Below are 27950 nucleotides of genomic sequence, written 5' to 3'. Positions count from 1 at the left end.
CAGTGTTGCCCTCCTGCCACCACCCTATTTTCTCAATAACAACAGCATCGCCCAGGGGCAACTCTGCCTCTCATCAGGACACAAAAGCTCCTATGTTTCCCATTGCACCCCATCGCTGTCACAGCAAGTCACTGATGAACTGTGGAACAATCCAGTGTGTCACTCTTGCTTTTTAAAATGGTTCCCTAGCCAGGAGTGGTGGTGGACACCTGTAATCCCAGCTACTTGGGAGGCTGAGGCAGGAGACTTGCTTGAATCCGGAAGGCAGAAGTTGCAGTGAGCCAAGATTGCGCCACTGCACTCCAACCTGGGCTAAAGAGTGAGACTCCGTCTAAATAAATTAATTAATTAAATTAAATAAATAAAAATAAATAAATAAAATGGTTCCCAAGTGGGTCCTCCAACCGGCAATAGTAAATTCATGACCCATGTTGAGCCACTCCTGGGATCTATCAATTGCTGTTTGCAGTTACTCAAAATCTCTAGGTTCAAATAATTAACAGCTCCCTTGGAATGCTTTCTTTTGCAAAATACTGCATGCTCATTTGAGCATAAAGACGCTCCCAAGAGGAATATCAAAATTGCTTTTGAAAACTGGATAATTTATGGGTATGTTCATACCCTTCATTAAGCTCTAGGTGACAGCTTGATATGCAATTAACAAAGCAAAGCAAAATGTGGCCTCTGATCTGTTAAAAAGCGTATTGAACCAGCCTATCTCACAGATGGTGACTCTCAGCTGAGAGTGGTTTTTGGGAGGAGAGTGTCATTGGAGAGGAGATGCAGTAAATATGAAGGCAGCTGCTACCAGCTGTGTTGGGAAAATGAGATTTAAAGCGCAAGGCTGGTGTCAGGCTGGGTTGGATATCAGACCCTATAGCTGGTTTTGTGGGGAAGCTAATGCCTTACTCTATGAAGTCAGCTTCTCTGAGTTTTAGGGTTATAGGATTCCTGCTGTGGCTGTGCCCACCCAGTTTAGTAGTGCCTGCAGGCAGACCTCAGGACAAACTAGCCATAAAGCATTCCCCCTTAGCAGGACTTTGGACAATGATAAACTCTACTTTTATATCAAAATTCCAAACAGTTCTAAAGCCGGATAGTCCCTGCCATGTTCCTCCAGGCTTCTTTTTACATGTAGAAAGGTCTGTGTGTCAACTCCCTCACATAAAGATAGTAAGATTCCCTGGAAATAATAATAATAGTAACAGCTAACATTAATCACGCCCTCAATAAGTATCAGAAACTATAGTAAGTCGAAACTATGCCAAGAAGTTACACTAAATATTTCTGTAATTATAACTTACTCAATATGTGCCTAGTTCTTTTGGCGGTACATTACACCATTATTACTCATTCAATCTTTACATTCAGCCTGTAAGCTAATTCCATTGTTATTCCTATTTTTTTGATGAAGACTCTGAGTCACAAAGAGGTTAAGTGATTACTTAGGACATGTAGCTAGTGAGTGGTGGAACCAGGATTTGAACCCCCACAGTAGAACATGTTTTGTAGGGCCCTTAACACTATTCCACATTTTCCTAGTCTTTGCGTTCATTGTATCACATATTCTGAACTCTGCCTATTTTTTAGCTCTGTCTTGAACCATCCTCTGCCCTAATATCTGCATTCTAGCTGTATTGGCTTTTTTATTTGCCAAACCTGCCAGGCTTCCCCCACCATAGGACGTTTTATATACTATATGAGATAGGGATTTAATTTCATTCTTTTGCATGTGGATATCCATTCATTCAAGCACTATTTGTTGAAAACACTATTCTTCCCTCCACTGCATTATCTTGGTACTCTTCCCAAAAATCAATTGGCCATAAATGTGAGGAATTATTATATTTCTGGACTCTTAATTCTATTCCGTTGGTCTATGTGTCTCTCCTTATGCCAAAATCACACTAACTCAATTGCTGTAGGTTTGCAGTAAGTTTAAAATTGGGAAGTATTAATCTTCCAACTTTGTTATTCTTTTTCAAGATTGCTTTGTTTATGCTGGAAACTTTGAATTTCCATAGGGATTTTGGGATTAGCTTATGAATTTCTGTAAATAAGCCAGCTAGAATTTTGATAGAGATTTTGTCCAATCTGTAAATTAATTCGGGGAGTAATGCCATTCCAACTTTAAGTCTTCCAATCCGTGAACATGAGATGTCTTCTCATTTATTTCAGTCCTCTTTAATTTCTTTCAATAGTCTTTAAAGTTTCCAGAGTATACATTTTATTTATTATTATTATTATTATTATTATTATTATTATTATTTTGAGATGGAGTTTCACTCTTGTTGCCCAGGCTGGAGTGCAGTGATGTGATCTCGGCTCACTGCCACTTCTGCCACCAGGGCTCAAGCAATTCTCCTGCCTCAGCCTCCCGAGTATCTAGGATCACAGGCACCTAGCAAATTTTTTTGGTATTTTTAATAGAGACAGGGTTTCACCACGTTGGCCAGGCTGGTCTTGAACTCCCCTCAGGTGATCCACCCGCCTCGGCCTCCCAAAGTGCTGGGATTATAGGTGTGAGCCACCACACCCAGCCCAGAGTATATGTTTTAGACTTCTTTTTTGAAACTTTTCCCAAAATATTTTATTGATTTTAATGTTATTATAAGTAGAATTATTTTCTTTATTTTGTTTTCAGATTGTCTATTTTAAGTGTGCAAAAATACAATTGATTGTTGTGCATTGATCTGGTATCCTGAAAACTTGCTGAACTTGTTTATTCGTTCTGATAGAGTTTCAGTGAATTCCTCTGGATTTTCTACAAGATCATGCCATCTGCAAATAGAGATAGTTTTACTACTTTTTCCCCCACATGAATGCCTTTTATTTCATTTTCTTGCTATCTCAGGCTGAAAGCACTGTTGTTATAAAGAAGTGATAAGAACACTGTTCTTGATCTTGTTCCTGATCTTAGGGGAAATCATTCAGTCTTTCACCACAAAGTATAATATTAGTTGTGAGGTTTTCATGGGTGCCCTTCATTAGGTGAGAAAGTTTCTTTCTATTCCTAATTCGTTCTTATTAACATGACAGGATGAATTTGTCAGATGCTTTTTATGCATCTATTAAGATGATCATGTGTTTTTTGTTCTTTTTTTTTTTTTTAATTTATTTATTATTATTAAACTTCAAGTTGTAGGGTACATGTGCACAACGTGCAGGTTTGCTACATATGTATACTTGTGCCATGTTGGTGTGCTGCACCCATCAACTCGTCATTTACATCAGGTATAACTCCCAGTGCAATCCCTCCCCCCTCCCCCCTCCCCATGATAGGCCCCGGTGTGATGTTCCCCTTCCCGAGTCCAAGTGATCTCATTGTTCAGTTCCCACCTACGAGTGAGAACATGCGGTGTTTGGTTTTCTGTTCTTGTGATAGTTTGCTAAGAATGATGGTTTCCAGCTGCATCCATGTCCCTACAAAGGACACAAACTCATCCTTTTTTATGGCTGCATAGTATTCCATGGTGTATATGTGCCACATTTTCTTAATCCAATCTGTCACTGATGGACATTTGGGTTGATTCCAAGTCTTTGCTATTGTGAATAGTGCTGCAATAAACATACGTGTGCATGTGTCCTTATAGCAGCATAATTTATAATCCTTTGGATATATACCCCGTAATGGGATGGCTGGGTCATATGGTACATCTAGTTCTAGATCCTTGAGGAATCGCCATACTGTTTTCCATAATGGTTGAACTAGTTTACAATCCCACCAACAGTGTAAAAGTGTTCCTATTTCTCCACATCCTCTCCAGCACCTGTTGTTTCCTGACTTTTGAATGATCGCCATTCTAACTGGTGTGAGATGGTATCTCATTGTGGTTTTGATTTGCATTTCTCTGATGGCCAGTGATGATGAGCATTTTTTCATGTGTCTGTTGGCTGTATGAATGTCTTCTTTTGAGAAATGTCTGTTCATATCCTTTGCCCACTTTTGGATGGGGTTGTTTGTTTTTTTCTTGTAAATTTGTTTGAGTTCTTTGTAGGTTCTGGATATTAGACCTTTGTCAGATGAGTAGATTGCAAAAATTTTCTCCCATTCTGTAGGTTGCCTGCTCACTCTGATGGTAGTTTCTTTTGCTGTGCAGAAGCTCTTTAGTTTGATGAGATCCCATTTGTCAATTTTGGCTTTTGCTGCCGTTGCTTTTGGTGTTTTAGACATGAAGTCTTTGCCCATGCCTATGTCCTGAATGGTACTACCTAGGTTTTCCTCTAGGATTTTTATGGTATTAGGTCTAACATTTAAGTCTCTAATCCATCTTGAATTAATTTTCGTATAAGGAGTAAGGAAAGGATCCAGTTTCAGCTTTCTACTTATGGCTAGCCAGTTTTCCCAGCACCATTTATTAAATAGGGAATCCTTACCCCATTTCTTGTTTCTCTCAGGTTTGTCAAAGATCAGATGGCTGTAGATGTGTGGTATTATTTCTGAGGACTCTGTTCTGTTCCATTGGTCTATATCTCTGTTTTGGTACCAGTACCATGCTGTTTTGGTTACTGTAGCCTTGTAGTATAGTTTGAAGTCAGGTAGCGTGATGCCTCCAGCTTTGTTCTTTTGACTTAGGATTGTCTTGGAGATGCGGGCTCTTTTTTGGTTCCATATGAACTTTAAAGCAGTTTTTTCCAATTCTGTGAAGAAGCTCATTGGTAGCTTGATGGGGATGGCATTGAATCTATAAATTACCTTGGGCAGTATGGCCATTTTCACAATATTGATTCTTCCTATCCATGAGCATGGTATGTTCTTCCATTTGTTTGTGTCCTCTTTGATTTCACTGAGCAGTGGTTTGTAGTTCTCCTTGAAGAGGTCCTTTACATCCCTTGTAAGTTGGATTCCTAGGTATTTTATTCTCTTTGAAGCAATTGTGAATGGAAGTTCATTCCTGATTTGGCTCTCTGTTTGACTGTCACTGGTGTATAAGAATGCTTGTGATTTTTGCACATTAATTTTGTATCCTGAGACTTTGCTGAAGTTGCTGATCAGCTTAAGGAGATTTTGGGCTGAGACAATGGGGTTTTCTAAATATACAATCATGTCGTCTGCAAACAGGGACAATTTGACTTCTTCTTTTCCTAACTGAATCCCCTTGATTTCTTTCTCTTGCCTGATTGCCCTAGCCAGAACTTCCAACACTATGTTGAATAGGAGTGGTGAGAGAGGGCATCCCTGTCTTGTGCCAGTTTTCAAAGGGAATTTTTCCAGTTTTTGCCCATTCAGTATGATATTGGCTGTGGGTTTGTCATAAATAGCTCTTATTATTTTGAGGTACGTTCCATCAATACCGAATTTGTTGAGCGTTTTTAGCATGAAGGGCTGTTGAATTTTGTCAAAAGCCTTTTCTGCATCTATTGAGATAATGATGTGGTTCTTGTCTTTGGTTCTGTTTATATGCTGGATTATGTTTATTGATTTGCGAATGTTGAACCAGCCTTGCATCCCAGGGATGAAGCCCACTTGATCATGGTGGATAAGCTTTTTGATGTGCTGCTGAATCCGGTTTGCCAGTATTTTATTGAGGATTTTTGCATCGATGTTCATCAGGGATATTGGTCTAAAATTCTCTTTTTTTGTTGTGTCTCTGCCAGGCTTTGGTATCAGGATGATGTTGGCCTCATAAAATGAGTTAGGGAGGATTCCCTCTTTTTCTATTGATTGGAATAGTTTCAGAAGGAATGGTACCAGCTCCTCCTTGTACCTCTGGTAGAATTCAGCTGTGAATCCATCTGGTCCTGGACTTTTTTTGGTTGGTAGGCTATTAATTATTGCCTCAATTTCAGAGCCTACTATTGGTCTATTCAGGGATTCAACTTCTTCCTGGTTTAGTCTTGGAAGAGTGTAAGTGTCCAGGAAATTATCCATTTCTTCTAGATTTTCCAGTTTATTTGTGTAGAGGTGTTTATAGTATTCTCTGATGGTAGTTTGTATTTCTGTGGGGTCGGTGGTGATATCCCCTTTATCATTTTTAATTGCGTCGATTTGATTCTTCTCTCTTTTCTTCTTTATTAGTCTTGCTAGTGGTCTGTCAATTTTGTTGATCTTTTCAAAAAACCAACTCCTGGATTCATTGATTTTTTGGAGGGTTTTTTGTGTCTCTATCTCCTTCAGTTCTGCTCTGATCTTAGTTATTTCTTGCCTTCTGCTAGCTTTCGAATGTGTTTGCTCTTGCTTCTCTAGTTCTTTTAATTGCGATGTTAGAGTGTCAATTTGAGATCTTTCCTGCTTTCTCTTGTGGGCATTTAGTGCTATAAATTTCCCTCTACACACTGCTTTAAATGTGTCCCAGAGATTCTGGTATGTTGTATCTTTGTTCTCATTGGTTTCAAAGAACATCTTTATTTCTGCCTTCATTTCGTTATGTACCCAGTAGTCATTCAGGAGCAGGTTGTTCAGTTTCCATGTAGTTGAGCGGTTTTGATTGAGTTTCTTAGTCCTGAGTTCTAATTTGATTGCACTGTGGTCTGAGAGACAGTTTGTTATAATTTCTGTTCTTGTACATTTGCTGAGGAGTGCTTTACTTCCGATTACGTGGTCAATTTTGGAGTAAGTACGATGTGGTGCTGAGAAGAATGTATATTCTGTTGATTTGGGGTGGAGAGTTCTATAGATGTCTATTAGGTCTGCTTGCTGCAGAGATGAGTTCAATTCCTGGATATCCTTGTTAACTTTCTGTCTCGTTGATCTGTCTAATGTTGACAGTGGAGTGTTGAAGTCTCCCATTATTATTGTATGGGAGTCTAAGTCTCTTTGTAAGTCTCTAAGGACTTGCTTTATGAATCTGGGTGCTCCTGTATTGGGTGCATATATATTTAGGATAGTTAGCTCTTCCTGTTGAATTGATCCCTTTACCATTATGTAATGGCCTTCTTTGTCTCTTTTGATCTTTGATGGTTTAAAGTCTGTTTTATCAGAGACTAGTATTGCAACCCCCGCTTTTTTGTGTTCTCCATTTGCTTGGTAAATCTTCCTCCATCCCTTTATTTTGAGCCTATGTATGTCTCTGCATGTGAGATGGGTCTCCTGAATACAGCAGACTGATGGGTCTTGACTCTTTATCCAGTTTGCCAGTCTGTGTCTTTTAATTGGAGCATTTAGTCCATTTACATTTAAGGTTAAGATTGTTATGTGTGAACTTGATCCTGCCATTATGATATTAACTGGTTATTTTGCTCGTTAGTTGATGCAGTTTCTTCCTAGCCTTGATGGTCTTTACATTTTGGCATGTTTTTGCAATGGCTGGTACCGGTTGTTCCTCTCCATGTTTAGTGCTTCCTTCAGCGTCTCTTGTAAGGCAGGCCTAGTGGTGACAAAATCTCTAAGCATTTGCTTATCTGTAAAGGATTTTATTTCTCCTTCACTTATGAAACTTAGTTTGGCTGGATATAAAATTCTGGGTTTAAAATTCTTTTCTTTAAGAATGTTGAATATTGGCCCCCACTCTCTTCTGGCTTGAAGAGTTTCTGCCGAGAGATCTGCTGTTAGTCTGATGGGCTTCCCTTTGTGGGTAACCCGACCTTTCTCTCTGGCTGCCCTTAAGACTTTTTCCTTCATTTCAACTTTGGTGAATCTGGCAATTATGTGTCTTGAAGTTGCTCTTCTCGAGGAGTATCTTTGTGGCGTTCTCTGTATTTCCTGGATTTGAATGTTGGCCTGCCCTACTAGGTTGGGGAAGTTCTCCTGGATGATATCCTGAAGAGTGTTTTCCAACTTGGTTCCATTTTCCCCGTCACTTTCAGGCACCCCAATCAGACGTAGATTTGGTCTTTTTACATAATCCCATACTTCTTGCAGGCTTTGTTCATTTCTTTTTCTTCTTTTTTCTTTTGGTTTCTCTTCTCGCTTCATTTCATTCATTTGATCCTCCATCGCTGACATTCTTTCTTCCAGTTGATCAAGACGGTTACTGAAGCTTGTGCATTTGTCACGTATTTCTCGTGCCATGGTTTTCGTCTCTTTCATTTCGTTTGTGAGCTTCTCTGCATTAATTACTCTAGCCATCAATTCTTCCACTTTTTTTTCAAGATTTTTAGTTTCTTTGCGCTGGGTACGTAATTCCTCCTTTAGCTCTGAGAAATTTGATGGACTGAAGCCTTCTTCTCTCATCTCGTCTAAGTCATTCTCCGTCCAGCTTTGATCCGTTGCTGGCGATGAGCTGCGCTCCTTTGCCGGGGGAGATGCGCTCTTATTTTTTGAATTTCCAGCTTTTCTGCCCTGCTTTTTCCCCATCTTTGTGGTTTTATCTGCCTCTGGTCTTTGATGATGGTGATGTACTGATGGGGTTTTGGTGTAGGTGTCCTTCCTGTTTGATAGCTTTCCTTCTAACAGTCAGGATCCTCAGCTGTAGGTTGTAGCTGTAGGAGATTGCTTGAGGTCCACTCCAGACCCTGTTTGCCTGGGTATCAGCAGCAGAGGCTGCAGAAGATAGAATATTTCTGAACAGCGAGTGTACCTGTCTGATTCTTGCTTTGGAATCTTCCTCTCAGGGGTGTACTCCACCCTGTGAGGTGTGGGGTGTCAGACTGCCCCTAGTGGGGGATGTCTCCCAGTTAGGCTACTCAGGGGTCAGGGACCCACTTGAGCAGGGAGTCTGTCCCTTCTCAGATCTCAACCTCCGTGTTGGGAGATCCACTGCTCTCTTCAAAGCTGTCAGACAGAGTCGTTTGGGTCTGCAGAGCTGCTGCGTTTGTTATTATTTACTGTGCCCTGTCCCCAGAGGTGGAGTCTACAGAGACAGGCAGGTTTCCTTGAGCTGCTGTGAGCTCCACCCAGTTCGAGCTTCCCAGCAGCTTTGTTTACCTACTTAAGCCTCAGCAATGGCGGGCGCCCCTCCCCCAGCCTCGCTGCTGCCTTGCCGGTAGATCACAGACTGCTGTGCTAGCAATGAGGGAGGTTCCATGGGTGTGGGACAGTCCCGGCCAGGTGTGGGATATGATCTCCTGGTGTGCCTGTCTGCTTAAAGCGCAGTATTGGGGTGGGAGTTACCCGATTTTCCAGGTGTTGTGTGTCTCAGTTCCCCTGGCTAGGAAAAGGGATTCCCTTCCCCCTTGCGCTTTCCAGGTGAGGCAATACCTCGCCCTGCTTCAGCTCTCGCTGGTCGGGCTGCAGCAGCTGACCAGCACCGATCGTCTGGCACTCCCCAGTGAGATGAACCCAGTACCTCAGTTGAGAATGCAGAAATCGCGGGTCTTCTGTGTCGCTCGCGCTGGGAGTTGGAGACTGGAGCTGTTCCTATTCGGCCATCTTGCTCTGCCCCCCTTTTGTTCTTTATTCTATTGATATTACACTACATTAATTGGCTTTCAGATGCTAAATTTTGCCTTTCTGGGATAAATTTCATTTAGTCATGGTGGATAGTTATTTTCATATGTTGCTAGATTTGGTTTGCTAGTATTTTGTTGAGGATTGGCTCTTTTGCTCTTGTTTTTGCTTCTTCTGCCTGGCCTATGTGTTCTTTGTCTGATATGTCTTCTTCAGAACAGTAAGAATCCAAAGACTGAGATCATAGCTGGGTTAAGAAGCCAGGCAGGTTGGTAGTTGTCAGGAGCACAGCATATAAGAGATACTGGAGCAAATACAAAATACAATAGCAGTTAACTCAGATTTCTACAGACTACTTCTTACCTCAGTTGTTCTCAGATTGTAGTGTGCAAAAAAAAAAAAAAAAAAAAAATCACCTGTAATACCTATTAAAATATAGATTCTTGGGTCCAACCCCCAGTTTCCAATTCAGGAGGTCTGAATAAGACTCAATATTTGCATTTCTAATAAACTTACAGGTGATGCCAATGTTGATGGTCCATGGATCATACTTTTTGTAGCACTCTCTTACATGATTAGCTAATTGTAAGTTGCTTGATTTCCCTCTGGTATACATAGCACCTTCCTACGGAAGTAAAAATACCCCTCATGCCTTGAAGTCATGACACCCACTAGCAAGGAGCACACTCATTATCCAGAACTTGGTTTCTAAGTACCATTCTCCAATACAAGGGAATAAATGGCTAACTTTAGGGCTGGAACATAGAAAATGCAAGATAAGCTTGGAGCATCTTGTAATGCCAGAAAGTAAGGAAGTGCAAAAAAAAAAAAAAAGAAAAGAAAGAAAAAAAAGATGGGAGCATATCAAAAGAATAGAAGATCTAAACTGAAAAAACTCCACATGGCCAAAACTGGAACAATTTGAGCAACAAAATAAACAATAATAATGTTAGATTACAGCCTAACAAATTAAACAAATATTCATGAGTCTAAACTGATATAAATAAGTGAATGAATAAATAAATAATGGGGGAGAAGGAAAAACTTTCTTACAGAAGAATTTAAATAATACATGGTGATATTTCTCTTTCTGGGAGGTAGAATTTAATTCTTCTCCCCGTGAGCATGGGCTACTCATAGAACTTCCAACCAACAGAATTTAGAAAGGGTATAAAAGACTTTATAGGGGAGAGACCTGGAAGATACCCCCATAACCAAGTGGTCAAGATTGCTGTGATCTAAATCTTTGTGTTCCCTTCAAATTCAGAAGTTGAAATCCTAACCTCTAAGGTGTTGAAATTGGCAGGTGGAAATTTTGAGAGGTGATTAGGTCATAAAGGTGAAGCCCTCATGTTTGGCATTTATGCCCTTATAATAGAGACTCCAAAGAGCTGGTTATTCCTTTCAACCATGTGAGGACACACCTAGAAGATACCATCTATGAACTAGAAATGAGACCTCACCAAACACTGAACATGCCATTACCTTGATCTTAGACTTCTCAGCCCCCAGAACAGTAAGAAATACATTTATTTGCATATAATCCACCCAGTCTGTGGTATTTTTCTACAGCAGCCTGAACAATCTAAGACAAATGTTGACATCACTGTGATAAGTCATGTCGGTATCATGTATTCTGTGATATGATATTAAGAGAAGGGTACCTCATCTCTGTGATATTCCTCCATGACTCCCAAAATCTTAGTTTGATCATTTAAAAAATCTTACAAAATCTAACTGAAACTACGCACTGGAAGGAAACATTTGCAAACTATATAGCTGATAAAGGACTTGCTTCTAGAATACATAAAGACCTCTCAAAACTCAGTAAGAAAAAAAAAACTTTGATAGTTACAGAAAGCATACTAGTGATCATCTGGGAACAGGAAGGTGAGGGTGGCAGAGAAAAGCAGAAAGGAGCAATTACAAATGAGCACAAGAAAGCTTTGGCGATGATAATGTATTTATGTATTTGCTATCTTGATTGTGGTGATAGCTTTACAGGTATGTACATATATTAAGGCTTATCAAATGGTAACCTTTTAATACATACAGCATGATTTACTCCCCAACGACATTTTCCTAACTCTTCCTAGTTTTCCAGAGGACAGGAATGAGGGATGTTGTCTTACTGGTTAGATCCAATTGGCCATGACCGTTTATCTAACATGAAGGTCTTCAATAAGTTCATGAAAATGCATATTGTGAAAAACTAGGCATAGAGTTCAATTTTTTCTACCAAAGTAAACTTATACTAACTTGTTATAACATGTGTGAACAGAATCTAGTTTAATGTACTAAGGAGGATAAGACGTAAGTTTGAAAAGAGCCTCTATGAGAGCAACTTTAATTTTGCTAAAATTGAAGCAAGAACAAACATCACATTTACAGTGAAGTTTGGGTGGAAGAACGGTGAAATCACTGATGCTTTATAAAGTTTATGGGTATTATGTCATAAAGAAATCAGCAGGTTACAAAAGAATAACTCATTTTAAGAGAGGATGAGACAATGCTAAAGATGAAGTCTGTAGCGGCAGACTATCCACATCAATTTATAAGGAAAAAACTCATCTCGTTTATGCCCTAATTGAAGAGGACAAACAATTAACATTAGAAACAATAGCTGTCATCATACACATCTCAACTGGTTCAGCTTTCACAATTCTGACTGAAAAATTAAAGTTGAACAAACTTTCCACTTGATGAAACTCAAAACTGTTGCATCCAGATCAGCTACAGACAAAGAGCAGAGCTTTCAATGAGAATTTTAAACAAGTGAGATCAAGATCGAGAAACATTTCACCAAAAAATTGTAGCAGAAGATGAAACATGCCTTTACCAGTGCAATCCTGAAGACAAAGCACAATCAAAGCAGTGGCTACCAAGGGGTACAAGTGGTCCAGCCAAAGCAGACCAGTCAAGAGGGAACATCATGGCCACAGTTTTGGGGAATGCTCAAAGCATTTTCCTCATTGGCTTCCTGGAGGCCAAAGAATGATAGCATCTACTTACTATGAGAGTGTTTTGAGAAACTTAACCAAAACTTTAGCAGAAAAGTGCCTTGGAAAGCTTCACTAGAGAGGCCTTCCTTTACCACAATGCTCCTGCTCATTTCTCTCATCAAACAAAGGCAATTTTGTGAGAGTTGGGAAATCATTAGGCATCCATCTTACAGTGACAATTTTGTTTTTCCTGATTTATTTTTGCTTCCTAATATCAAAGGACACCCATTTTTCCTCAGTTAATAGTGTCAAAAAGACTCCATTGACATGGTGAAATTCCCAGGACCAGTTCTTTAGGGATGGACTAAATGATTATCATTGATTACAAAAGTGTCTTGAACTTGATGGCGCTTGCGTTGAGAAATAAAATTTATAATTTTTACTTTCATCTTTTAGTTTTGCTTTCCCACAAACTTTTTGAAGCCCTCCTATACCTTATTACTGGAAGGCAGAGCAACCAGTATTTATTGAGTAGTTATTATTTTCCTGGGACTTTCAACAATAAACTTGGTTGATCCTCACAGCAACCCTGAGAGTTAGATGACAATACTGCTGTCTTCTAGATTAGGAAAATGAAACTTAGGCAGTCAAGTAACTTTTTTTTTTTTGTCATACAGGTAGCAAATCGTGAAAAAGGGTTCCAAAGAAGTTTATTCCGAACCCAGAGACAGGAGAGGGTTGGGTAAGAACTTGTGTAACTACGTTATCATAAATTACCTCAATCCGTGGCAAGTAACCCAGTGCTATCCAACTTGGAATGAGAGAAAAATCATTGAAACAAAAGAAACATTTAAATTAAACTAAAATACTACATGCTTATTATATAACAATGCTTTGTTTTAAAACTAAAGAGGAACTTTTAAGTGCTTTACCATTGGCTAGGTCACTCCAGGTGGCACTGTATTAACAAACCTCAATGTCAAGCCCTGCTTCCCTGTGTCTCTCTGGGTAACCAATTATGCTTTGCTGACAAGTACAGTCAGGCACCACATAACAATGTTTGTGTAATATCAAATGACGGGCACTTCCAATGGAAATAGAGAGTGGCTACTGTCCAACTCAGCAGAGAGGGAGAGAAAGCCTCCCCCTATTTCATGTGGTCAGCCGGAACAAAGCTTTCACCACTGGTTAGTTTACAAAGGGCACAACTAAGACAGACACGCATATTTGCATTCGTCACATGGTGTTATTGTAAGCACAGTCAGAAATGCTTCTGGGTAGGGGGAAAATGTAATTTTATTACTTCCCACTGTCAAAGAAACAGCCCACAAATGAAAGAGACCTCACCTTGATGCACTAAAAGCAAACCACTCATTCCTAAAGATGAATTTGGGCAAGAACATTTTGCAAAACTTACTGTAACATAAATGATTCCTGCCCTAAAAGCCTATAACCCTAAAGCCTATAACACTTCCTTTCAGTATCTAAATAATTATGGCATTAACCCCAAAAGCTTGACTGGGAGTGTCCCTTTGATCAGGAGGCTGAGGTGGAAGGATCACTTGAGCCCAGGAGTTTAAGGCTGCAATGAGCTATGATTGAGCCAGTATTCCAGCCTGGGCAAAAGAGCAAGACCCCGTCTCTAAAGAAAAAAAAAAAAAAACCAGAGAAAATAAAAAACAAAAAACTGTCTCTTTGGTGATTTAAGAGAGCTCCCAAAGGGATGCCCCAGTCCAATCTCTCAGCCACAGACATTGTGCAGCATGGCCCCTCTTCCTCTCCTTGTTGGTTGGCTGCCCACTCTTCCTGAAGCTTCCCTGAGCTTCCTGCCTGTCATGATAATGCCCTTTACTCTACCTAGGGGGCTTTCCCTTGGAGTGGCCAGAGAACTACAGTCATGCCCAGCATAATGACATTTCAGTGAACTACTGACCATGTATATGACAGTGGTCCTATAAAATTATAATGGGGCTGAAAAATTCCTATCCCCCAGTGACATTGTAGCCATTGTAATGTAGTCATAGGACAAGGCATTACCCACGTGTTTGTGGGGATGCTGGTTTAAATAAACCTACTGTGCTGCCAGTTATATAAAAGTATAACACATACAGTTACATACAGTAAATAATACTTGAAAATAATAAACTGCTATGTTACTGGTTTATGTATTTGCTATAGTATATTTATATCATTATTTTAGAGTATACTACTTGTACTTATAAAAAAGTAGTTATAAAACAGCCTCAGGCAGGCCCTTCAGGAGGTACCCAGAAAAGGAATAATATCACAGGGAATGACTGCTCCATGTGTTACTGCCCCCGAAGACCTTGCAGTGGGACAAGATGTGGAGGGAAGACAGTGATATTGATAATTCTCACCCTGTGTAGACCTAGGCTCCTGTGTGTGTTTGTCATTGTTTTTAACAAAAAAGTTTAAACAGTAAGAAAATAAATGTAAAAATAGAAAAAAGTTTCTAGAATAAGAATAATAAAAAAGAATTTTTTTACAGCTGTACTATGTGTGTGTATTTTAGACTAAGTTATTACAGAAGAGTCAAAAAGTTTAAAAAATTAAAAAAGTTTATGAATTACAAAAGTCACAGTAAGCTAAGGTTAATTTATTATTAATGAAAGAAAACATATTTTACATAATTTTAAGCCTACAGTAGTGTACAGTCACATCTGAGGCTTTTACATTCACTCATCACTCACTCACAGACTCACCCAGAGCAACTTCCAGACCTGCAAGCCACATTCATGGTTAGTGCCCTATACAGGTGTTCCATTTTTCATCCTAAGTACCATATTTTCACTGAACACTTTCCATGTTTAGATATGTTCAGATACACAAATACTTACCATTGTGTTACAACTGCCTACAGTATTCAGTACAGTCACATGCTCCAGGTTGGTAGCCTAGGTGCACTAGGCTACACCACACAGCCCAAGTATGTAGGAGTCTGTATCATCTAGCTTTATGTAAGCACACCCTATGATGTTCACACAAAGACAACATTCCCTAGCGATGCATTTCTCAGAATGTATCCCCATCTTTAAGCGACCCATGACTGTACTGAGATTCACAACTCGCTAGTCACAGACTTGGTTCTCTCATCATTGTGACCATAATCTTAACTAAGCAACCTCCAGCCAGAGTGATCTTTCTAAAATGCAAAGTTGATTGTGAATTTTCCCACTCTAAGCCTTTGTAGGTGCTGCAACACCCATGAACTAATGCCCAAGCCCTTTGCTTGTATACAAGCATCTTCAAGATCTGCCTCAACCTTATTCTAGTTTTAGAATAGAATCTCCTATTCTAAAGGAGTGGATCTCCCCATTCCATACAGCCTCTGGTCCAGCTACCTCCCACCGCCTCAGGAGCAAGCCTTATTCTCTCGAACCCTTTACCTCTTCCTCTGCCAGGAAGGCCTTTTCTCTCCCCTGTCTTGGCTAGCACTCCCTTAACCTTCAACATGCAACTCAGAGGTCACCTTCTCCACAGTGACCTCTCTGACTCTTCCAGCAGTTTTCTATTCCATGCTCACCTAACAGTTCTCAATATAAGCTCCATCAAGTTCAAGACACTTTTGTAAGAAATGATAACCCTTTAGTCCATCCCTAAAGAACTGAGAATCCCGCAAATTTAGCTATGTCAATGCAGCCTTTTTGACACTACTAATTGAGGAAATATGGGCACCTTTAAAGATTTTTTTAAGATTAGGAAACAAAAAGAGACCAGGAAAACCCAAATCAGCACTGTAAGGCGGATGCCTAATGATTGCCTATCAAAACTCTCATAAAATTCCCCTTGTTTGATGAGAGAAATGAGCAAGAGCATTGTGATGGTGGTGAAGGACTCTCTGGTGAGGCTTTCCCAGGCACTTTTCTGCTGAACATCAATGCGAAAATCCTCAATAAAATACTGGCAAACCGAATCCAGCAGCATATCAAAGAGCTTATCCACCATGATCAAGTCGGCTTCATCCCTGGGATACAAAGCTCATTCAACATACACAAATCAATAAATGTAATTCATCACATAAATAGAGCCAATGACAAAAACCACATGATTATCGCAATAGATCCAGAAAAGGCCTTTGATAAAATTCAACACTCCTTTATGCTAAAAACTCTCAAGAAACGTGATATTGATGGAACTTATCTCAAAATAATAAGAGCTATTTATGACAAGCCCATAGTCAATATCACACTGAATGGGCAAAAACTGGAAGCATTCCCTTTGAAAACCAGTGCAAGACAAGGATGCCCTCTCTCACCACTCCTATTCAAATAGTATTGGAAGTTCTGGTCAAGGTAATCAGGCAAGAGAAAGAAATACATGATATACAAAAAGGAAGAGAGGAAATCAAATTGTCTCTGTTTGCAGATGACATGATTGTATATTTAGAAAACCCCATCGTCTCAGTCCAAAATCTCCTTAAGCTGATAAGCAACTTCAGCAAAGTCTCAGGATACAAAATCAATGTGCAAAATTCACAAGTATTCCTATATACCAATAACAGACAAACAGAGAGCCAAATCATGAGTGAACTCCCATTCACAATTGCTACAAAGAGAACAAAATACCTAAGAATCCAACTTACAAGGGATGTGAAGGACCTCTTCAAGAAGACCACAAATCACTGCTCAAGGAAATAAGAGAGGACACAAACAAATGGAAAAATATCTTATGCTCATGGATAGGAAGAATTAATATCATGAAAATGGCCATACTGCTGAAAGTAATTAGTATAGATTCAATGCTATCCTCATCAAACTACCATTTGACTTTTTTCACAGGATGTAGAAAAAAACTACTTTAAATTGTATGTGGAACCAAAAAAGAGCCTGTACAGCCAAGACAATCCTAAGCAAAAAGAACAAAGCCAGAGGCATCACGCTACCTGAATTCAAACTATACTACAAAGCTACAGTAACCAAAACAGCATGGTATTGGTACCAAAACAGATATACAGATCAATGGAATGGAACAGTGGCCTCAGAAAAAGTGCCACACATCTACAACCATCCGATCTTTGACAACCCTGATGAAAACAAGCAATTGGGAAATGATTCCCTATTTAATAAATGGTGTTGGGAAAACCGGCTAGCCATATGCAGAAAACTGAAACTGGACCCCTTCCTTACACCTTATACAAAAATTAACTCAAGATGGATTAAAGACTTAAACCTAAGACCTAAAACCATAAAAACCCTAGAAGAAAACCTAGGTAATACCATTCAGGACATAGGCATGGGCAAAGACTTCTTGACTAAAACATCAAAAGCAACAGCAACAAAAGCCGAAATCGACAAATGGGATCTAATTAAACTAAAGAGCTTCTGCACAGGAAAAGAAACTAGCATCAGAGTGAACAGGCAACCTACAGAATGGGAGAAAATTTTTACAATCTATCCATTTGACAAAGGGCTAATATCCAGAATCTACAAAGAACCTAAATAAATTTACAAGAAAAAAAACAAGCAAACCCCTCAAAAAGTAGAAGGATATGAACAGGCACTTCTCAAAAGAAGACATTTGTGTGGCCAACAAACATATGAAAAAAAGCTCATCATCACTGGTAATTAGAGAAATGCAAATCAAAACTACAGTGAGATACCATCTCATGCCAGTTAGAATGGTGATCATTAAAAAGTCAGGAAACAAAAGATGCTGGAGAGGATGTGGGAAAATATGTATGCTTTTGCACTGTTGGTGGGAGTGTAAATTAGTTCAACCATTGTGGAAGACAGTGCGTCAATTCCTCAAGGATTAAGAACCAGAAATGCCATTTGACCCAGCATTCCCATTACTGGGATATACCCAAAGGATTATAAATCATTGTACTGTAAAGACACATGCACACGTATGTTTATTGCAGCACTGTTCACAATAGCAAAGACTTGGAAGCAATCCAAATGCCCATCAATGATAGACTGGATAAAGAAAATGTGGCACATATACACCATGGAATTCTATGCAACCATAAAAAAGGATTAGTTCATGTCCCTTGCAGGGACATAGATGAAGCTGGAAATCATCATTCTCAGCAAACTAACACAGGAACAGAAAACCAACACCACATGTTCTCACTCACAAGTAAGAGTTGAACAATGAGAACACATGGACACAGGAAGGGAAACATCACACGTCAGGGCCTGTAGGGGGTTGGGAATCTAGGGGAAGGATAACATTAGGAGAAATACCTAATGTAGACGACAGGCTGATGAGTGCAGCAAACCACCATGGCACATGTATACCTATGTAATAAACCTGCATGTTCTACACATGTATCCCAGAACTTAAAGTAAAATAAAAAATTTTTTAAAAACAAAGGTTTGGCTTTTTCAAAACACTCTCATAATTAGCTGACCCTATCATTCTTTGGCCCGCCAGAAAGTCAACGAGCAAAATACCTTGAGCATCCCCAGAAACTATTGCTATGACTCTTGCTCTTGACTGTTCTGCTTTGACTTTGGCTGGACCATTTCCATCTCTTGAGAGCCGTTGTTTTGACTGTGCTTTGCTTTTAGGATTGTACTTAATGAGTACAAAAGCCACATTTTATCTCCTGTTACAATTCTTTGAAGAAATTCTTCAGAATCTTGATCTTGCTTATTTAAAATTTCCATTGATAACTCTGTTGTTGTCTGTAGCTAATCTGGGTGCAATGGTTTTGGCACTCACCAAGTAGAAAGTTTGCTCAACTTTAATTTTTCAGTCAGAATTGTGTAAGCCGAACCAACTGAAATGTCTATAACATTGGCTATTGTTTCTGATGTCAATTGTTTCTCCTTTTCAATTACAGCCCAAACAAGATGAATTTTTTTCCTTACAAATTTATGTGAATGGTCTGCTACTGCAGACTTTATCATTGTCTCATCCTCTCTTAAAATAAGTTATTCATTTGTAAACTGCTGATTTTTTGTGGCATCATCCCCATAAACTTTTCATTGAGCATCAGTGATTTCACCATTCTTCCTCCCCAACTTCACCATAAATGTGATGTTTGTTCTTGCTTCAATTTTAGCAGAACAAAGAGCCTGAAAGAGGCTCTTTTCAAATGATGTCGTAGCCTTCTTAGTGTTTCAAGCTAGATCCTATTCAGACATGTTATAAGAAGTTAGTAAGGGTTTATTTTGGTGTGGGAAAAAAAAGAACTCTATGCATAGTTTTTCCATAACATGCATTTTCCATGAACTTTTGGAAGATCCCTGTGTTTGTGTGTGTGTGTTTGTGTGTGTGTGTTTGTGTGTGTGTGTTTGTGTGTATTACTATTTATAGTAATTGATTTTAAAAGTGCAAACAGAGCATAAGGGTACAAAATAAAAGTACTCTTTTCCTTTACAACCAGTGCTGTTCCCTAGAAATGACTGCTTTGAACGGTTTCTATTCTAAGTTCTTCTAGTGGTAACCATCGAAACTTTAACTTCTGACTTTATCCATCTTAGACGGTATCTATTGACTCCTTAATATGAAATATGGTGAAATTAGCATACTTGCTTCATTTTCCACTTCTTTTTTCTATTCCCTCTCCTCTTTCTGGATCTTTGTAAATGATAGTCTTAATTTGAGTTCTGATGGTTATCATTAAATAATGTACTTAAACCTCTTTATCTTGCTCCATTAAATGTATACAAATTTATATATTCCCTCTCTGTTAAATGTACCTCCACTGCCTTCTACTTACCTTCTTACATCCTCCTTATTTTTGTTAGCTAACCATATGCTAACACGTCAAGAAATTCATAACATTTGTTTCCTATAGAGTAAGCACAGTTAAATTTGCTGGGCCTATGCATTGATTTCTTAAATAGAAAGCCAATAAATAGAATCCGGATATTATAACTAGGTAACTCTTTGCTGTAGGAGCAAATGGTGTGATCAGGTTATGAGAGAGGGAAATGGAAACCTCTATTACTAACCTGTGAACCTGTCTGATCCTAGGAACTTTTTCAATTGTACATCTTCAATTGCTTGTCAAAATCATGCTAATTGGCCCATTCAAGTTTTCCTATTCCTCTTGGGTCAGTAATTAATAATACATACTATACCAGGCTGTCATCTTTTTCCTCTAAATTCTTGAATTTGTTGCCACAGGATTGGGTCTCCTTTTTTGTTTTCTCTCTTTCTTAAACATATTCAGATTTTTGAAGGAGTTAGCTATTTCAAGGAACCAGTTTTTAAATAAATGTTATATTTATTTAATGCTATTTTAATAAATAAATACATTAAATTTTAGTTAACTCGTTTAATTAATTCTAGCTTTTATTTTTTACAGATTTCCTTTTCCTAGCTTCAGTTGGCTTATTTTATTGTTATTTCACTAATTCCTTAAGACAAATACTTAGTTCTGCGACTTTTAATTTTCTTCTCCTATAGCAAGGACATTATAGGTCATAAGTTTTCCTTTGCGTCCAGCCACTGCTGGATCATTAGTTTTCACTTTTATGTTTCTCCTTTCTATTGCCTGTTAACAAATAAACACCTCCCTTTTGATTTCTTCCTTAGCCAAAGATTATCTGGTGCATATTTCTGAAATAGTTTTCTCCTCACCTTTTAGTAATTTATTTTTAATGTTATTAGATTATAATAAAAATGTTAGCTATAAAATTGCTACTTTAAAAAAGCTTTCAAAACTATCTTATTAACGTGACAAGTGACTGTAATCTGTTTGCTATAAGCATGATCTTCAGCGAATCAGGTGGGAAAATAGCTTTCATTGTTCCCAGGATTGGACTTCATCGATAGCAAGTGATAATTGTGGGGCTCAGGCTCAGTCAGGCGAACAAAATGGACAGAGCTAATTTGCTACTAAAGGAATGTGATGTCAGTTGATGGCGACTCCATCTATGTCAGTTCTCAGCCCGAGGACTTGGAGTCATCCTTGACTCCTCTTATTTTCTTATATTTCAATCAGGTAATTCCACCAGTTCTACGGAATCCAGGAGTCTACCACACATCACCACCTCCACTGCCACCACCGAGGTGCAAGCCCCATTTTCTCTCACCGGCACATCAGTAGGCTCTAAGGGGTCTGTCTGCTGTCACACTCACTCCTGCAGTGTTTTCCGCATAGCCACAATGTGACTCTGTTAAATGGTGAGGCAGAGAGTGTTGCTTTTCTGCTAGGAACCCTCCAATGTAGTCACATTTTGCTTAACAAGGATACGTTCCCAGAAATGCATTGTTAGGCAATGTATATACATTTATCCAAACATAGAAAAGGTGCATTAAAGACACAGTATGAAAAGTTTAAAAATGGTGCACCTGTATAGGGCACTTGCTATGAATGCAGCTTGCAGGACCGGAAGTCGTTCTGTGTGAGTTGGTGAGTGAGTGGTGGGTGAATGTGCAGGCCTAGGACATTACTGTACACTACTGTAGACTTTATTAAACACTGGACACTTAGGCCACACAAATTTATAAAACGTTTTTCTTTCTATAATAGAAAAGTAACCTTAGCCAGCCAGCGGAAGAGGAAGACGGCTGTTCTGCCTGGTGTCCAGAGCTGAGAGGCTGGATTGGGTCGCCCCTTTGGGAGCTCTCTGAAATCCCCAAGGGACACTTTGAAGGGAGCTATTTATTCATAATTAAGGACCTGGGGTTAATGCCATCATTATTTGGGTACTGAAAGGAAGTGTGACCTTCTTTAGCGGTTATAGGCTTTTAGGGCAGGAATCATTTATGCTACAGTGTTTTGCAAAATGTTCTTGCCCAAATTCATCTTTAGGAATGAGCGGTTTGCTTTTAGTGCATCAGGGTAAGTCCTTCTTTGTTTGAAAGGGAAAAATAACAAAATTACGTTTTCCTCCTAGCCAGAAACATTTCTGACTGTGCTTACAGTAACATCTGATGAATGCAAATGCGTGGGTCTGTCTTAGTTGTGCCCTTTGTAAACTAACCAATGGTGAAGGCTTTGTTCCAGCTGACCATATGAAATAGGAGGAGGCTTTCTCTCCCTCTCCGCTGAGTTGGAGGGTGGCCGCTCTCGATTTCCATTGGAAGAGCATGTCACCCGATATTGCACACACACTGGGATTAACACAAGAGGCCTTTATCTTGGTTACTCGATCACAGTCCCATGCAATTTTCATTACCTGATTGGCTGCAAGAGAAGGGAAGAGTTTCCCAAGGAAGTCACAGATGACAGCACTCCCAGGAATTCAAAGGCCTCTTAGTTAGGTGCACTGGCCCTCCCTATTGTGAACAGAGACCAATGCCAGTTTACCTAACAAAGCTCACACTAGTGTGTGTGGTGTGTGTGTGGGGGGGTGGGGGGGAATGTGGATGTGGATGTGGATGTGATACTCCCGGGATCTATATAGTTTATCCTCTTTTTATACCTCAAAAATATTTTGGAAAGGAACTTCTCTACAATGTGCCTCGGGCTGCTTCCTGTTCCCATTTCCCTGCATAAACACAGGGTTGCTTCTGTGAATAAAACAAAAACCACCTCAGAAAGCAAAGCCTAACAGGCATAGGAACCTCAGCCTGAGAGCCAGTTGCCTGCCTCCCATCAGGAGGGAAGGATATATATATAGTGAGCATTTATGGTGAACCAGACACTTTGCACGTTACTTACCTTAAACTTTGAGTCTTATGATCTCTTCTATAGGGTGCACTATGAGATAGGTTATCCGAAGCCGCAGAGCCCCTTCCCTAGTCCAAGCTTCCACCCACTTCTTGCCTGGATTTTTGCAATGGCTTTCCAAGTGATCTCCCCACTCCAAAATCTTTTCACAACACAGCTAAGATGAAGTTTTCAAAGTACATGTCTGGTCAGATGACACCTACATACTCTTCATTCCCACCCCCACTGCTAAAAAGCCTCTCATGTTATCCAATGCTTTTAGCACAAAGACCAGATCCCCTGCAGTAGCCAGAGCAGCCCTGTGTGATTTGGTCCTTTCTCTGCAGCTTCATGTGGTCCTGCTTTTTCTCAACGCGCTGAACTCCAAACTCACGTTGCTGTGCCATGCTCCTGTCTGGCACAAGACCTTCCCATGAACTATTACTTCTGCCTGGGGAACCACGCACAGGCCCACCTTCCCTACCCCATCCCAGCCTTCCTCAACCCTGTGCATCCTTAAGCTCACAATTGCCACATCACTTCCTCATCATGCCTTGGAGTCCTAGCTATGCTTCCTTTGTAGCACTTTTCACAATTTTTAATGAACGTTTGATTATCTCCTGACTTTCCTACTACACTGGGCTTTTTGTCTTTCTCACCAATTGTATTTTGAGCATTTAGCACAGCGCCTTATGACTGCATATGAATGAATAAATGAATGCATGAATGAATGACAAGCTGGGATTTAAATATGGTCGGTGCTCATCTTATCACCACACACTCATCTCCTAAACATTAGCTTTCTTTCTTTAAAGCCATTGGTTAAATTCCTCCCTCGGCCAGGTGTAGTGGCTCATGCCTGTAATCCCAGCACTTTGGGAGGCTGAGGCAGGTGGATCATGAGGTCAGGAGATCGAGATCAGCCTGGCCAACATGGTGAAACCCTGTCTCTACCAAAAAAATACAAAAATTAGCCGGGCACAGTGGCAGGTGCCTGTAATCCCAGCTACTCAGGAGGCTGAGGCAGGAGAATTGCTTGAACCTGGGAGGCGGAGATTGCAGTGAGCTGAGATTGTGCCACTGCACTCCAGCCTGGGTGACAGAGGAAGAATCCATCTCAGAAACAAACAAACAAAATTCCTCCCTTGATTAATCTTCTTCCTCAGTTAATGCTAATAAATACATAGAGTCACTTTCATCTCTTCCAACTGCCTAAAAAAGGTTGCTGATACCAAAACGTCCCTCTTGGATATTTCTCTTGTTAGGAACTTATGCCAACTTTGAATAAATAAATGCTTTTTCTTTTCCCCCTACTCTTATCCCACAGCCCATTTTCCTTCTATCCCAATCCTCATGGGCTGAAAATGTCCCTTCCTCTTCTGATCAGGAGTCAGAGCTAAGGCACATGTCACACAGCTCTCTCCCAAGAGGCAGGGAAGCTGGAAGGGTAAGCCATTATGTACTACAGGTGAGCGGACACCTGTGAGCCAGAAAATTAAGGTGCAGATCAGTAAGAGATCCGAGGTTGGAGCACCATCTTCATAATATGTTTAGGAAATTATGTGATAGATTGAAAAAACAAAAACAAAAAAACAAAGGTGCAGTGGACCCAGTGTTCTAGTTCCAGCAGTTTTCTTGAAATCTTTTAAGCCTTCAAGTCATTATATTTGTAGCTAAAGCACGACTGCATTGAATTCAACCCAGTCAATACTTACTCAATACCTCCTGTGGTTCAGACACTGTGCAAGGCCCTGGGGACACGGGGTTAAACAAAATGCAAGCTCTTCCCCCAGTGCAGAGGTGGAGAGGACCCAAGACAAAGGTGTGTTGTACACTATGCTAGAGAAAGGGATGACTGCTATAGGAACATGGAGGAGGGAGAAGATAATGAGATCTAGTAGAGGGGTGAGGGTGAGGAGACAGCCCAGAGAATAAAGAGAAAGTAATGTCTGAGTGGAGTTTAAGGAAAAAGATAATGTCACCAGATAAGTAAGGCAGGAGAGGTTAACCCAGACTAAGGGACCAGCAAGAGCAAAGTGCAGAAGTTGGAAAGTAGAAAGCATTTTTGAACAATGAGTATTTTGCATCACTAAAGCATTGGGTGTATGTTAACAAATAGCACGACTGTATAATTTGTTGTCCAAATTGGATGATTTTGAGAGCAAAGCAGCATGCTATTAATGATGATAAGCATGAACCAAGACTATCCCAAGCAAATTAGACTTTGGGTCTTCCTAGTTAGAGAGAAGGAAGTTCATAGCTGGACATCAGACTGGAACACGGGTAGAACAGGGATGTGAAAGGCTTAAACATGCTAAAGAGTCAGAATAGGCTCCTCAAGGCATTGAAATGTCATGGAGGGGTTTTAGTGGGGTAGTGACGTGATTGCCCCCGTGTTGGAGAAGCATTACCAGGATAGCTATATTAGTCCATTTTCACACTGCTATAAAGACACTACCTGAGGCCAGGTGTGGTGGCTCATGCCTGTAATTCCAGCACTTTTGGAGGCCAAGGTGGGTGGATCACCTGAGGTCAGGAGTTCAAGACCAGCTTGGCTAACATGATGAAACCCTGTCTCTACTAATAATACAAAAATTAGCTGATCATGGTGGTGTACACCTGTAATGCCAGCTACTTGGGAGGCTGAGGCAGGAGAATTGCATGAATCTGGGAGGCAGAGGTTGCACTGAGCTAAGATTGTGCCATTGCACTCCAGCCTGGGTGACAAGAGTGAAACTCTGTCTCAAAAAAAAAAAAAAAAAAAAAAAGATACCACCTGAGACTGGGTTATTTATTTATTTATTGTTTTAAAATTTAATTTTACTTTAAGTTCTGGGCTACATGCACAGGACAAGCAAGTTTGTTACAAAGGTAAACATATGCCATGGTGGTTTACTGCATCTATCAATCCATTGCCAAGTATTAAGCCCCACATGTATAAGCTATTCATCCTGATGCTCTCCCTCTGCCCCCTGACCCAACACGCCCCAGTGTGTGTTGTTCCCTTCCCTGTGTCCACATGTTCTCATTGTTTGGCTCCCACTTATAAGTTAGAATGTGGTGTTTGGTTTTCTGTTCCTGTGTTGGTTTGCTGAGGATGATGGCTTCCAGTTCCTTCCAAGTTCCTGCAAAGGATACAGTGTGTCTGTGTCCTCCCTCTAGAACATAAGCTCTGTGAGGGCAGAAACTTTTTAACTGTTTTACTCACTGCTGTTTCCCTAGTGCCTGGTGCAAGGAAGACACTAAATACATATGTGTTGAAGGAAAAGGAGGCAAGGAGATCTGTTTGGAGTCTCTGACAAGCGTATGATGGGGGAGGATGAGGATCTGGAAAGGGCAATGTGGAGACAGAAAGAGGAAACCTGGAACTAAACATGCAAAAGCCTGGGCCATTCCCTGGGACCATCCTGCACCGGGCCTTTTCATCTTTGTGGTTCTTTCTGTGGGCCCCTGTGCCCATGCTCTGCCATGAGTCAGCGTCTAAGGATCCCCCAGGTCTCCTGTCTGTAAATCATTAACACCTCTCCTATCCTCTGTTTGACTGCCTAGCCAAGGTCACCATCATTTCCTGCCTGGCCTGACTCCCCAGGTGCTCATAACTTGCCAGTGAATGTTTGATGAAGGATGGCATTTGCCACGTGAGCAAGGGAAAGGAACCTAAGTTCACATAGTTCATTTTCAAGCACCCTTTTTTTTTCAGTCCAAGAGGTTTAAGTGCCTTTTCTCTGCTACTAAATAGCCCCTTTCAGTGGCTCTCTCCCTAGACCTGCTTTGAGGGCCCTCTCTGTGAGCCATCAGGCTCTTCTTCCACAGGCGCCTGTTTCTCTTCAGCTCTTTCATTTTTTTATGTGACTTGTTCTTTCTGTGTCTCACCCTTACCCTCAAATAAATTGAACAAGTGGGTTTTGGGATCCTCCCTCAGGATAACTCAGCCATGGCCAACCATGCCCCCAAACCACAAATGACTAAGAGTGTGAGGCCCTCCAAGCTGCCCACGTCTCCCTCTAGGCCAACTGTCAATTCTAAGCCATCCTTGCGGTTTCTTCTGGGAAAGCTATGGGCTGTCCTTCACGTCAACAAAACCCCTGGCGACCTGCCTGGGCCTGCCTGGTCGTGCTGGGGACTGTGCTGTGGTAACAGACAGGGCTTCTCTGTCCTATCCACATTCTACACTATACTGGCACTGGATGGGGACAGAGGAGTGGGCTGGGGGTGTTGTGATTAGAGTCTAATGCCCCAGATTGTGCCATCTGGAAAGGGCAGCCCCTGGGGATTACTTGGAAACTAGGGACACCTGGGGACAACAGTTAGCAGGTCTGAGATGGGGAATGCAGGGCTGAGGGTGGAACTCGAGGACATTTCAGTTTTCAGGAATGAGCTAGAAACTATGGGATGAATGTAGACCCTGTGGTAGGGTCTAACATGCCGACTCTGCAGAGGACGACCGATGGAACGTAGACGCACATTTTTCAGAGCGAGGCCAGTTGGGAAATGAGATTGGCAGCCAAAGGCTAAGATGGTGCTGGTGAATGGAGGCTCACAAGAAAGGCACAAGAAAGAAGTGGTGATTTAGGTCGTAGGCACAGCTACTGGGGTTCCCTAACACTCTCACTCCATTTTCAGGAAAGCATAGCATTCAATTTCCATTTAGGACTTGTGCTTCCTTGGAGGCGCCCAGATATTCTCCCGAGCTCCGGCTTCTATTGGGATTGATTCTGAAACAGCAGTTAGTCGCTCATTCATTCATTCACAAGTTCCCATTGAGTCCATTGGCAGGTCCTGAGATACAATGGGAGCAAAGTACACTCCCTAGCCTTCCAGGGTCCCAGGCCAGTGGAGAGGGCCGACTAGCAAACAAGGAATTACAGCTCATTGTGATGAGCGCTATTACTGGACAGAGCCTCTGAAGAAAAGTCCCAGCTGCAGGAAGCAAAAGCAGTCTCACAGGGCGGGGGAAATGGAAGGAAGACGGGAAGCCAAAGAGGCATAGAGAGCAACAGTAAAGGGATCTCAGGGGATTTGGATGGAGCGTCTAAATCCCTGATAGCAGCAGCCAATACAAGCTTCCTGGTGAAGATAGACTTCCTGAGGCGGTCACACGGAGCCCTGAAGCCAGGCGGCAGTTACCCAGGATAGACTGAGAGGACTGAAGGGTTGGGTGGGAAGA

Source organism: Chlorocebus sabaeus, chromosome 1 (assembly GCF_047675955.1).
Source record: "Chlorocebus sabaeus isolate Y175 chromosome 1, mChlSab1.0.hap1, whole genome shotgun sequence".
NCBI lineage: Eukaryota > Metazoa > Chordata > Mammalia > Primates > Cercopithecidae > Chlorocebus > Chlorocebus sabaeus.
The sequence above is the reverse complement of the archived record's forward strand: the minus strand, read 5'-3'. Positions refer to the sequence as shown.